The sequence below is a fragment of the Notolabrus celidotus genome, chromosome 2 (assembly GCF_009762535.1).
Source record: "Notolabrus celidotus isolate fNotCel1 chromosome 2, fNotCel1.pri, whole genome shotgun sequence".
In the NCBI taxonomy this organism is placed as follows: Eukaryota; Metazoa; Chordata; class Actinopteri; order Labriformes; family Labridae; genus Notolabrus; species Notolabrus celidotus.
In genome coordinates, this window is record NC_048273.1 from 16,376,337 (window position 1) to 16,390,043 (window position 13,707).

The 13,707-nt window shown below is 40.4% G+C and overlaps 1 long non-coding RNA gene across 3 annotated transcripts in view; it reads right to left on the reverse strand.

Annotated features, from left to right (window-relative positions):
* The window catches only part of LOC117807145, a 153,940-nt gene extending 146,179 nt beyond the window's left edge, over window positions 1-7,761 (reverse strand). For all 3 annotated transcript variants that reach the window (XR_004629915.1, XR_004629914.1, XR_004629916.1), the window contains exon 1: window positions 7,310-7,761. This is a non-coding gene — a long non-coding RNA (uncharacterized LOC117807145). The remainder of the gene's footprint in view (window positions 1-7,309) is intronic.
* Window positions 7,762-13,707: the final 5,946 nt, after the last annotated feature.

Sequence of the window (13,707 nt, forward strand, 5' to 3'; positions counted from 1 at the left end):
TAATTTTAAGTGAACATTATTGACTAAAGAGTGCACATGCATTGCTAGTTTTCTATCCCCATTGACAGAGGACACTGTTGAAACTGTCAACCAGGCATTGCATTTCTTAATCAAATTATTGTCTATCTATTACAAAAAAAGACAAAACACCCGTATTTTTCTGAAGCGCTGTTTAGAAGCAAATTGTCGGCAGGTGTCATATTGGAAATGCTGAATTCAACCTAACTGCTGTTGAGCTTGTGTGAGGTAAAGAGGCAGGCTTTGAGCCTCCTAGCCAACAGCTACAGTGTTCCCGCCAAGCAGCATCCTCTGGTCTAAAAATGTGAGTCCATCGGGAAGTGCTAAAAACTGCAGTTCATAGAGGATCCACTTGAGGCTGGCCCTGGAAGTACCAGAAACCGCATACACACCAATTCACAAAAGCCGATCTTTACAGCAGAAATAAACATGTTTACAGCCTGGTACACAGACGAGTGTAGTCCGGATAGCTCGCTTCTCAATCGGCTCACACTGTAGGGGGGGTGAATTTTTTTCTAATGCAGCAATTTCGCAGATATTGAGATTTCGAGTCTTCCAATAAGAGGCACAGCTGACTTGATTGACAGGTGGGAACACTGTAGCTGTTGGCGAGGAGGCTCAAAGCCCGCCTCTTTACGTCACAATCGCTCGACAGCAGCAATATGGCTGCCGCTTACGATTGGCCTCAAAACAGCGCTTCAGAAACAGATGGATGACGTCACGGAGACTACACCCATATTTTATACAGTCTGTGGTTCCCGCCTGTCAATCAAGTCAGCTGTGTCTCTCATAATGGAAAACTCGTAATCTTAATATCTTCGAAATTGTCACGTTAGAAAAAAATTCAGCCCCTGTACAGTGTGTGCCGATCGAGAAATTAGCTATCCAGACTACACTCGTCTTTTGTACCAGGCTGTAAACATGTTTATTTCTGCTGTAAAGATCGTCTTTTGTGAATTAGTGTGTATGTGGTTTCCCCTACTTCCGGAGCCAGCCTCAAGAACTGCAGTTTTGGACACTTCCACACTTGCTTCAATTCTCGCGGCAGGAGGTTGCCGCTTGGTCTGACTTATTTTACAACCAATGGAGTCGCCACCTGCTGGCCTTATGTAAGAAACATTTGAGTATTTCTGAAATGGAGGTAATGGCTGCTGAAATACAATCAAGCAAATCCATGTTATACATCTAGTTGTGCCTGTAGCTGCTATCAAATCAATTCTTTAAACAGGTACGATATCATTTGTTCTCTCATCAGAAAATGATGCACACCACTAAAATAAAACAAATGAAATAAAACAGTTTGATCTCAAATCTTAAGGGAAAAAATCAGAGTAAGTGGCTTTTTAGAATAATTTTTCACCTAAGAACCTTTACTGAACAAGGCCTAATGTCAACTTCTGCACGTTTTAGTACTAATCAAAACAACGAGATATAATGTGTAGCTTATCAATGCTTATCCAAGTAAAGCACAGCAGCTTTAGTAGTCTTTTTGCACTTTTGCCAGGAGTTGTATTTACTTTTGAAATCATAGTTTTTAAAGATCTGATAGCAGTTTTTATCTTGTTAGGTAGATGGACTGACTCAGATGTGTCGGAGTGTATTCTAAAGGAATCTAGTACTTCAGTTTAGGAACTAATTTCCAATAAACCCTCTAATATTCCTCAACCTTCATGACAACACTGATAGCATCAACATCTAATACAGTAGTGTGTACACAATTTTTCTTCATACTTTTCATTTGCACTTTTTTGCAGTTTTTTTGTGTAAAGCTAGTCCTCTTCTGTGGCCTTACTCTATGTACTCTTAACAGTAAAACACCATCCCACCAAGACCAAAAATAGACCCCTGCTTGCAGTGTTTTTCTTGTAAAGAGCCTGTATGAAGTGAAACACTTAAGCTGTCAATACTTAATACAATTTTTTAAGCCTGGGTAGTTTATGGTCAAGAGAAAGGAATTATATTGCCTAAATGCAGTCTGTTGTTTTAGGACCTGTGCGGCTACTCGATTAGAGTAGTCGTTTTGGTCTACACCTCATTCTGCAGCCCACAAAGAGCAAAACCTCAGAAAATGTGCATGTGTAAGCCCTGTATGGAATAACAATGACACAAGAATAGTCGTGGTAGTCTAAGGAAAATAAAATAAGCTTCAAAACAATAATTGAAAAAAATATCACATACGGCTTTGAGGGAAATATGAAATGCTTTTGATTATCTTCGCAGTTGGAAACTTAGCAGACAGAATTTCTTTCCATTACTGGCTTTCTAACGTGCACACACAGCCGTTAACACATACATAAACACACACAGGTCGCTGTTCACATTGACCACCCAGCTGCTGCCCCCTGGCCCACACCTCTCACCTCACTCAGGGGCACTATAGCTGAGGCAAACTACACCACTTACTTCCTTCCTTCCCTCCCTCCCCTTCTCCTTCACTTTTCCTACCTCCCCACCTAGTTACGCTCTCTCTCTCTCTCCCTCTCTCTCTCCCTCTCTCTCTCTCTCTCTCCCTCTCTCTCTCCCTCCCTCTCTCTCTCTCTCTCTCTCCCTCCCTCTCTCTCTCTCTCTCCCTCCCTCTCTCTCTCTCTCTCTCTCCCTCCCTCTCTCCCTCTGTCCCTCTCTCCTAGTGCTCCCATTCATGTTGTAACAACTCGTAAAGGGAGGAGACTTTGACCCTTTCAGTGAAAAGTTCCCAATCTCATTTGTTCATCTGCTCAGTTTGGGAGGGTTAGTGAAATTCAGACACTCTTCTGGAGATGATTGCTTTTTTCCGACTTCTTGCTTTAAAAAAACTCCTTTGTGAAAGTAAATCCTGCTACAGGTGATCTTGGTAAAATAAACTACTGACTTAAATGATTACCAATGCAAAGGCGTAGGACTTATTGAGACACAATGGCCTAACCTTTTGATGCAGATGGGGCACAACATACACTATGAATTGCAGATTTTGAGAGGCCCCTGCTCTGTTGACAAAAACAAAAATTATGTAAATAATTCTAGCTCCTATTACAAATTATAGTCATTTAAGAATATTTTTTTTAACCTTTAAAACTGATTTGTTTGTACTCACCAGTTAAATCATGTATTTAATAGGGATGGGCATTTCATTTGCATCTATTTGGCCATTATTCGAATAGTCCCCCAGCGCGCACGCACATACACATGCACACACACCTGTCCCGTTAACGGTCTGTTTGTGTGGCAGTCGCATTAACTAACAGCTGGACGAGGTGCTGCTAGAAGCGGGCTCTGACAGTGTCCGTCTCAATCTTGATGTCGGTGTTTCTGTGATGCAGCAACGTGGTGTGTGTTTACATTTTACAGTCATGCTCAGTCTCTGGAAATACATATGTAGTGGTGGGAGATTCAGAATCTGAGCAAATCACAGTGACTGTTGCTGATGTTTTCTTCTTCTTTTGCTATTTATTGCAGCTAGCATTCTTCTTCTTCTGTTACTTAATGTGGTTATCAAACAGCTTTAAGACACTCTATAGCCATCGTCTGGCGGGAATGCCATATTACAACCAGGCACCGGTGAAAATGATGAAAAATTGTACTTTCAAAACTCTTCGATTTTTATACCCCTTTTCTACCGAGGCAGTTTCGGAGCCGGTGCTTAATTGAGAAACTGCCCCCGGACGGGAAAACAGGTTACAGGTTACAGCGAACTGCAAACCCCGTACGTCAGGGGTCAGGGTCTGGGTTGCCTTGACCAAAAAGACAAATCCAAACGAGGTCTACCATTTTCCTGCAGGGAACAAATAACAAAGACAAAGCTAATGGATTCCAAGGCTAAGCATTGGTCGGTCGAGGAAACAAGCTGCAACACCAGCAAACATGCTACGTTGTCCCCCGTCGTTGTTATTGTAAGGGAAAGTTCACGCTAGCGCTGATGGGAAAAGTAATCACGTAGAATTGACGTTATGACCAAGCGGCAACCACCGGTCTAAAAATATGAGTCCAATGCGTAAGTGCTAAAAACTGCAGTTCATTGAGGATCCGCTTGAGGCTGGCTACGAAAGTACCGGAAACCACATACACACCAATTCAAAAAAGCCGATCTTCACAGCAGAAATAAACATGTTTACAGCCTGGTACAAAAGACGAGTGTAGTCTGGATAGCTCATTTCTCAATCGGGGGGGGGGGGGGGGGGGTTTCTAACATGGCATTTTCAAAGATATTGAGATTACAAGTCTTCCAATGAGAGGCACAGCTGACTTGACTGACAGGCAGCAACACTGTAGATGTTGGCTAGGAGGCTCAAAGCCCACCTCTTTATGTCACAATTGACAGCAACAATATGGCTGCCGACGACGATTGGCCTCAAACAGCGCTTCAGAAACAGATGGGTGACGTCACGGATACTACATCCATATTTTGCACAGTCTATGATCATGACGTGGCTCTTCCACGGGCTCGAGCAGACTGTGGAAAAACAAACTAGTGCCAAGTTGGTTCGCAAGTTGAACCAGCTCTGAACCAGCGCAAGCACCAGCCCGGAACTAGAACCAGGTTCCCGTTGGGCGAAAAGGGGTATTTGTGAACGAATATTCAAAAATCATGTCCCACCCCTAGTAATTAAATAGTCCAACAAACTTTTAAAAGTAAACAGGCAGACATTGACAAGTCATTAGCTGTTTGTTAAGAAATGCATGTAGGCAGACAGACACAGCTAGACAAAAAAAAACATGCATCAAGAGTCAGCCAGACAAGTAAAACAGTCATTTAGTAAAAGCAGGCTGAGCCATGTGTGGGAGCAGTAGCATGGAATCCAAACTGTGTCAAATGAGGTTTGGGTTTCTGGCTGACATATTTGAGCTTCTACTGGGCTCTGGAAGCTCAAATATGTCTACCTTGTTTCAGAAAACCATCGTCTGTCTGTAAAACTGTTCTGCTCTGTATCCTTTACTAATAACACACCTGCAGGTCTCTGTTTTTATTTGAATAGCACTAAAAGCTGCTACTGCACCTGGAGGAACGCTTTCATGTGGTTATTTTAGTATACACTGAATAAAGCAGTAGAACTTTTCTCACCCTCTCCACTTCGCAGACTTTAAAAAGGCAGAGAAAGGCTTCAGAGGAGCAAATGTGTGATATGGTGTGCATCTTACAAAAGTGTTTTTCTGTGCAAAAAATGAAAGCCAAGCAGTGTATTTCTCGTGTGTGTGCATATTTGTTTTTCATGCGTGCCACTTTTTCCATCACTCTCGTCTAGATTTGTGTTTTTGTAGATTCTCTTTCCTGTGCATGATTGTGCATGTGTTCATGTGGGGGCAGCTCCCACTGCAGCACTCTTTATAAACACATCAGTTGGGCTGACAGTGCACAGCAGGAGGGAGAGGGAACCTTAAGACAGCCTGGGACAGAGGCCTCATAAAAAATCACTTCTAATTTATTTCCCCCCAAATTGGAAAGTGCACGCTCACACCTGACTAAATCATCACGCGTCAACTGGAGTCGGCCCCCCACTGCACACTGGTGAAACCCGATCCCAGTTTTGCCGCGCAGGCCTAAGCCAGGCCTGGCAGAGAAAACATAGTGTCACACTGCATACATACACAGTCCATAATGGTTTTTGCAGATGTGCTGCTCCTGATAGCCCCTCTAAAGCGCCATCCTCACCCCTGCCTCCCCCCTGTCCACTCAATCTGACCCGACTGGCCAGCAGGGCTATATGAAATATTTAATTACAACCCATTTTTTATGGCTCATGTGGCCTCTAAGTGCCCTCTTGCTCTTTCCCACCAACTCCTTCCTCCTTTTTCCAACCCTTTGCGCTTATTTCGTTGTCATTTCCAAATGTAATTTCCAAACCAAGTCTTGAACTTTGTTTCTCTCCTTTGTCTCATCAGTCACTCTGGTACAGGGCCTGAGCCAACATTTGGAAGAAACCCTTTTCTTTCTTTCTCTCTCTAATCTATTGAGTTATTACACCCATATCTCTCTCATTTACCCTTTTACCAAACTGAAACACATATGACACAACATTACAGTCGAATTATGAACTTGACAAACACTACAGAAAAAGAAATAGGGGTGACCAGTTAAACTGGAAAAGGCCATATGCTTGTGACATAACATGTTTTTGTTTGTTTGTTGCACAATGTGTGTAAGACTGATAACCCTAGAATTCATAAATGTCATATGGGAGGTCTACAATGAGAAGAAAACTGCTTATCTACAGTAATCCTGGATGCAGTTTACAAACACATGCTTATTGCCAGGGGTCAAACATACGGCCTGTGGGCCAAAACTGGCCCGCCAGAGGTTCCAATTCGGCCCCCGGGATGACTTCGCAAATTGAAAAATGGTAGGGAAGACATTTACTGCAATTTTTCAATAAAAGTAACTGCTATTTCAAATGTGTCCTCTGGGGGGCGCATACAATCAAACGGCTGACGGAGTGCACATGAACGGCGCTCCAGGACTTTTATTCTATAAGGGGGGAGACTAATATTTGCAGTTTGCATAATCTTGTTGAATTTCATACACGTTTCAGAGCATTTCATGATCCAATCAACACTAAAGTTTACATAAAAGCAGAAACGGTGGATTCTATTATTTTCGAAAGGAGACTCATATCGTGCATGTGCTTACCATACATGTAGGTGCACTCCTTCACTCCTTACACTAGCACTACTGTGTCAGGTGAATGGATAACCTGTGTGTTGGTGTGTTCGCAACAGGTTTCAGTGCTTAAAGAATATCATATTCGGCAGGACTATGAGACCCATCTTGGCGAAAAGTACAACAGCAGTTTATGTAAAAAGAAAGTTTATTAAATGTGAACATTTTCAGAATGTACTTGTACTTTTTTGCACTAAAACAAAGGGGGAAATTTAGAGTTTTCTTTATTTATAGGTTATTATGTTATTAGTTTACTGGTCCAGCCCATTTGAGATCAACTTGGGCTGTATGTAGCCCCTAAACTGAAATGAGTTTGACACCCCTGTTCTAGACCAATCCATTTAAAATCTATACTTGGAAGAAGAAGAAAAAACAATTCCTAACACTAGCTTGTCTGCTGTTGCTTCTTCTTTATATCAATTTCTATTGACCAGACTTACATTCCCCTGCATCTCAACAGGATTTGCAATACTTAAAATCACCAGCACAATAACCTATTAGCTATGTTACCAAAACAAGATTGAAGCTCAGGTACAGCCTTTTAAAGCCAATATAGCAGGTTAACTTAATACACGTCTCCAAACCATGCACACGACACAAGTGTAAGCCCCCCTCATAGTTCCAGCAGTGGTAGTACTATAGTTAACTCCGGCACTGACTCACCTGTGTCACCTGCAGTGAGGTCTTTCTTCTGGACCCAGGCTGCCAGGCTGCTGCTGCTTCTCATTCCGCCACAGTAACGCCATTATTTCCTCCAACTCTCCACCTCATTCCTCCACAGCAAGCAGGCCTAACATATCAGCCTGCAGCGAGCATGACTTTACCTGAACTGGCATTAACAACGATGGTAATGACGTCACTTTTGAATGACTATTGTTTCTGCTTCAAACATTTTTTAGCACCGCTCAGAGATATTTGTTGTTTTGTTTTTTTATTTCTCCGTTTATTTCTTCCCCTTTCAGGCACTTTGCTTTTTCTGTCGTTATTTATTTTCTTCTCCTTTTTCCCGCGTTGCCTCGGAAAATACATGGATGGATCCATCTGAAGGACCGGGGGGGATATGAAGACGTAGGGTAGCACCTGTCTTGTCAATGGACAATTTTGAGACCCTGTTACCCCCCTATCAGATCGGCTATCCCAACAGCAAGCTTCAGCTGGCAGTTTTTGACTCCAATATTCAGTGGCGTAATCAGGCTCTTTGAGGGGCAGGGGCAAAAAACAAAAAAAAGGCAACTCCTTTCAAACGTCTGCACTGTAAAAACAAACAAGTTGAAATTACTCAAAATGTTTGTCATAACTGATTACATAATAAATAAATAAACCAATCAGACTTTATTTATAAAGCGCTTTTCACAAAGTGACACAAAATGCTGTTCATAAAAACAAACTAAAATAGAATAAATTAATGTTTTTAATTCATACATGCTATATGAAACTGAGTACATGTCATGGTTTGGTTAGTTTCGTTTTTGCCTTGTGTTTCATGCATCCATCCCATAGACTGTATAAAATATGGACGTAGTATCCGTGATGTCACCCATCTGTTCCTGAGAGCTGTTTTGAAGCAAATCGACGGCAGCAGCCATATTGGTAATGCGGAACTCAACCAGGCAGAGTGTGACGTTGTGTGAGCCCCTTAGCCAATGGCTGTGTTCCCGACCGGGAGTCACGTCAGTCATGTCCTTATTTGGGCAAAACTCATAATCTTAATATCTTCTGAACCGTCACGTTAGAAAAAAATTCACCCCCCGTACAGTGTGTGTCATTAGAGAGATTAGCTTTATAGGGCCAAGCCGTTTTTTGAACCAGGCTGTAAACATGTTTATTAATGCTGCAAAGATCGTCTTTTTCCCATTCATATCTATGTGGTTTCTGGTGTTTCTGCAGCCAGCCTCAAGTGGATTCTCAATGTACTGCAGTTTATAGCACTTCCGCATTGGCTTCATCGTTTGAGACCGGAGTTTGCCGCTTGATCCATCCATTATATTGGAATTGTTGGTTCTACTAAATAGCTGTTTTTGAGTGCTTTATCCTTAATGGCTATGAGTTAGAAGTACTGTTCGGGTAACCAAGCCTACAATGCACTTGAAACAATATTGACTATGTGATCTGGAATACTCCTAGTTTTTGGGTTGCATTTTAACATTTATGCTCTGTTACGTTTGCAAGGTAATTTTTGATCATACTGAACCTCATTGTCTTTATAAGATATGGGCCCGGACATTGTTTAAAAGTAATTATAGAGGTATTTACGTGTTAATTTACAAGCATAGGGTTATGCCTAAATGATTGAATTTATCATCCAGACCCACACATCAGAATGACACGTAAATTTCAATAATTTAAAAGTTGGCTGATTAAAATATCAAATCAGTCAAAAGCCAACTATGAACAGTTATTTCAAAGCTACAGTATTTGGGACTGAAGATGCTGTAAGGAGCTTTGATTCGGTTTTGTAAGACTAAAATTAAAACTGATTCGTCCTCATTACAAAGACAAACAAAACCAGCCACAAGAGGACTACTAAGACTATTGCTATTTTGAAAATATTTCATATCTGTCAACACTGCCACAGGGTCAGGGAAGACGTGGGAATTGACAGCATGCTCACCAGGAGAGTCTTTGTGTACAATGGCAAACAGTCACAGTGACTCATGTTTGACTGTTAAAAGAGAAAGCATGATGAGATTTGTAGGAAGAGCTCAAACAAGTTAATTCTGAATATTATCTTGAAATAAAAACTAGTTAGTTGAAGGCTTTCCCCTCCAAAAAACACATAATAGTTCTTTTTACTGACTCATCAGGGTCTAAAATACACAACACGGCTGACTGACCAGTCATGTGAGTGTATTCCAAACACTGCTGTGACCTCCACCTTCCCACCACAAATACTGTTCCCCTTCATCATCCAATCAAGACTGTGGCTGAGGAGAACCATCCCAAGCACAACAATCCCAGCATGCAGTATAAAAACAAAACATTGCTCAAGAGACCCAGAAAACAAAACATACGAAATGAACTGTGTCACTGTGTCATATGCACTCCCACGGAAGTTTGACAGTAAATAAAAAGGCGTACAAATGGAGACAGGACTTGCTCATATAACTTTAACATAAAATGAAGTACAAACACAAGCAGAAAAACACACTGCCTTTTACCCTTGTGTTTTTAAGGTGTTTTTCTTTCGATTGAGGTTGATTTTATGAGGCCTGCTTGTTGCTCTTTGTTGGTGTAGATGGCTTGCTCTGCTTCTCCTCCTTTTTCAAATTACAGATAGAGAACAAGATGATCCAATGTTGAGGTCAGCAAGAGACCCCATGGTTTCAGGGTCAAACACAGAGGGCAGCTCTGGCCCAGGAGAACAGAACTGCAGAGACGTACTGCTGTTTTTACAATGTCCCTCTGCATGGTTTTCTCTGTTCCCTACTAAGCCTCTACTCCTGTCCCTTCTTTTCTAATAAAGGTTACTTTTGTTGAACATTTTTTATACGATTTTCCATCAAAAATGTTAATCTTGTTCCAATAATCTAAAATGCTGTCATATGTTTCTGTTGGCAATGTATTAAATGAATTACAAGGCCAACTGCTGGCCATATTATCCATTTATCCCAAGACGAAATACAAGATTTGTTCTTTGTTTGGTTGCAGAAAACAAGGACATACAGTTCCTACTATAGTCATACAATATTATAAATCCCTTTACTTTAAGGAACCATGTGACAGTCTACATGAGGAAGAGCCACTCACACTGTCAACAGTAAAGAAACAAACTCATTTACTTACTATGAGGGTCAATTCAACTCTGTCTTGATAAATATGTTGTATATTTTAGATCCTGAATGGAAAGATTAATGTTTCCATTATTTGTAAAAGCTCAAACAACCTGTTAAACTTCACTCTAGACTCCGGCAGCAACAGCTACTGCTGCTACTACTATCTGTCTCTTATCATCTCTTTCTCTCTCTCTCAATTCAATTCAATTCAATTTGCTTTATTGGCATGAACAAAGACCTGTTGTTGCCAAAGCACATACGATTTATACACATACATTACATATATTCATTACATATAATATTCATTATATATTATATATATTACATATTTTATACACATTAAAACAATGTTGCCAACTATACAGCATATCTCAATGTCCTCACTTGATGCGGTATGCTCATAAAACCTTCACCTAAAATCAAATATTATGGGATGGTGCGTCCCTCAGGCTGTGACAGGCAGACATATATTTAGCAGCTGGAGGAGCTGCTGACCCTTCCCCCAGGAGAACTGACAGTTTCTTTTCTGGGGTTAATGTTGGGAAGTTTGGTACTATTTTAGTAATTTCCCTGTAGTGGGAATCTCTTAGTAAAGAGAACTTCCTACAGTGGAGGAGGAAGTGCATCTCTGTTTTTTTTTTTCCCTTGTAAAGCAGTGAGCACATAGACACTCCTCTCTGGGCAGCCATGTCTGCCAGTGTCTCCCTGTCTCTACAGCTAGCTGGTGGTCACTCAGCCTGTATTTGGTCAGGAGAGTTTGTTTTGTATCTCTGACACTGTACAGATATTCAGATAATATAATAATAATTCTCTCTCTCTCTCTCTCTCTCTCTCTCTCTCTCTCTCTCTCTCTAACATGAGTCTGGTTCTGCTTGAGGTTTCTGCCTGTAACTGGCTAAATACTTCAAGGTGCAATGCTCATGGTGGATTAAAATGAGTCCTGTCAGTAAGAGGGGACTGGATCTTATCTTGTCTTGATGTTGGGTTTTCCTTATTAATTCAACATAGTACGGTCTGGACCTGCTATGTTTGTAATAGCGTCTTGAGAAAATGCTTGCTGTGATTTGGCGCTATAAGAATAATAATTGATTGATTGATTGATGCTGTAAGGTTACACGGCCACCCATTTTAACATCAAGCCAGCTGGAAGGCCTGTGTTAAAGTTAGCATAGCATGTTACCACTGTGTGTGAAAAAACTTAATACAAAATACAAATATTCTTGCATGTTGAAAGACTTCACAGGCCATATCTCAAAGCAAATGAAACACACAGAGATTGTTTATTTACATAAACCCTTTTATTCATTGTTAAACATGAACATGTTAAAGGTAGCTTTTGTTTGTCACCTGTTCTCCACTGCAATGTTTGAGTTCCACATCCAAAACCAGGAACTGCAAAACAGAGCTGCAATCTGCCATTGGTTTATGAGGAGGTTTGCCAAGTGGAGGGCACCATGTATGAATGAGGTGGAGGGGTGTTTTGACAGATGAAATCTGAAATATTCTTTTTCATGCAGTATGAGAATGAACTTTATGTAAATGTATTTGGATAATTTTTTGTAAGCCCATTGCATATATTTGATCATTTAAAGACCAGGTAGGAGTTTTGGGAGAGTTAATTGATTACAACTTATTCATCCCTCACTCTTGGTAGGAGCCAGCTGCTATATAAAAAGAGACTGGATGTCCTAAGGGGAGTTGTGTGTTGCAGTTGAAGTCAATCAGTTGTTGAAGTGTGTTGCAAGTGAACAAGTGGCATTGTGTATATCTCTGTCCTTAACTTTTATTAACACTTCTGTCTAGCTTTATGCTATTTTGTTGTTTTTTTCCTTCTTTTGTCCTTTTCCTTGCAAGTATTATTATTTTTTCATCAACCCCAGGCCTGCACTGTACATAATTCTGCACATGGGGTTTTCAACACTGAAAAGAAACACACTTGTATTGCAGCTTCAATTTTCCCCTCATTTCTGAGCCAACTACACAAGGGTATCCTGCTGAACAAACTAGAGTAAGGATACTCTAGCTTGTTCAGCAGTCACATCCCACTGAATTTTCTTCTCTAATTTACTGCCACACAGGTTATATTTTAGCCAGAATTTTGGGACTAATTTGATAGAACATTTTCTTGGAGAGATGTATTGCTCTTTGGCTTGTAAACTGTACTAATGTGGACTGAGGTCTATAAGTCTCACAGAGTTTGACATACTTGCACATGGATAATTTGTAAAACCTTTGTTTAGAATCTCATTTCTGCCTCATTGTCTGTCCCTGTCTTTCTGTCAGGGATGAGAAACTCAAGCTCTGCTGCTGTCTGACCAGATGTTCAACTGTGTATAACCCATGACTGGATAAACCTGCAGACTGCAGCCAGAGTCAACGTTCGGCTTTCTTTTTGTTGGCACTGTCGCCTCTTTATTCAGGTAAAGTCACAACACTTTAAAATCTAATTGGTTCCTAATAAACTTCCAAAGACGACCTTTATCTTATTATTGTATCCAATTTGGGTGTTCAGATTGTGATACATACCACATTATGTTGTTTTTTAAAACTCATTAGCATTAACAGAAAAGTCATATTTAGGAGAGAGATACAGTTGTTCACTTGTTGCTTTAAGTCCTACTTTCAAGGGGAGTTGAAGTAACGAGAAAATGTAATGAAGGATCAAAACAACACAGGTAGCTTCGAAGATGTCTTTTTCATGACATTTTGACATGTCACAATAAAAAAATGGTATTTTAAATGATTACAAAAAGAGGGCTGAATTCCATTGAACTATTTCAGTGTTGTCAGTCTATTGTTTCAGTCTATTGGGAAGTTTCAAACTTTCATGGCTTACTGGAAATCTAGACTGAAAGAAAGTGGAAGTTGGTTGTGGTTGCAAAACCTGGGCTTCTCATATTAAACCCTGTAAAAACGTCACATACAGAAAAGTATTTGGAAGCCTTTATTGTGCTGACTCGACAGTTTGCTTTTGTTTTTTTATTGTGTGTAAAGTTGGTGTTAAGCTACAATCATGCCAATATACATTGCATATGACATATTATTTCCTCAAGATGATATTGTATCATAGTATACAAACGTAGCTTGTATACAAAAGTATACAAAAGTAGCTTAAAAAACCCTGATGCAACAGGGAGAATTTACACAGAATAAGGTATAGATTACCAGATCCGCTCTTTTTAATACTTCACTTAAAAAAATTATAATAAATATAATTATTCTTATCATTATTTGACATGTATTCTAATGACAGTTTGACCGATGATCCCTCTGGAATAATAAGAGGAG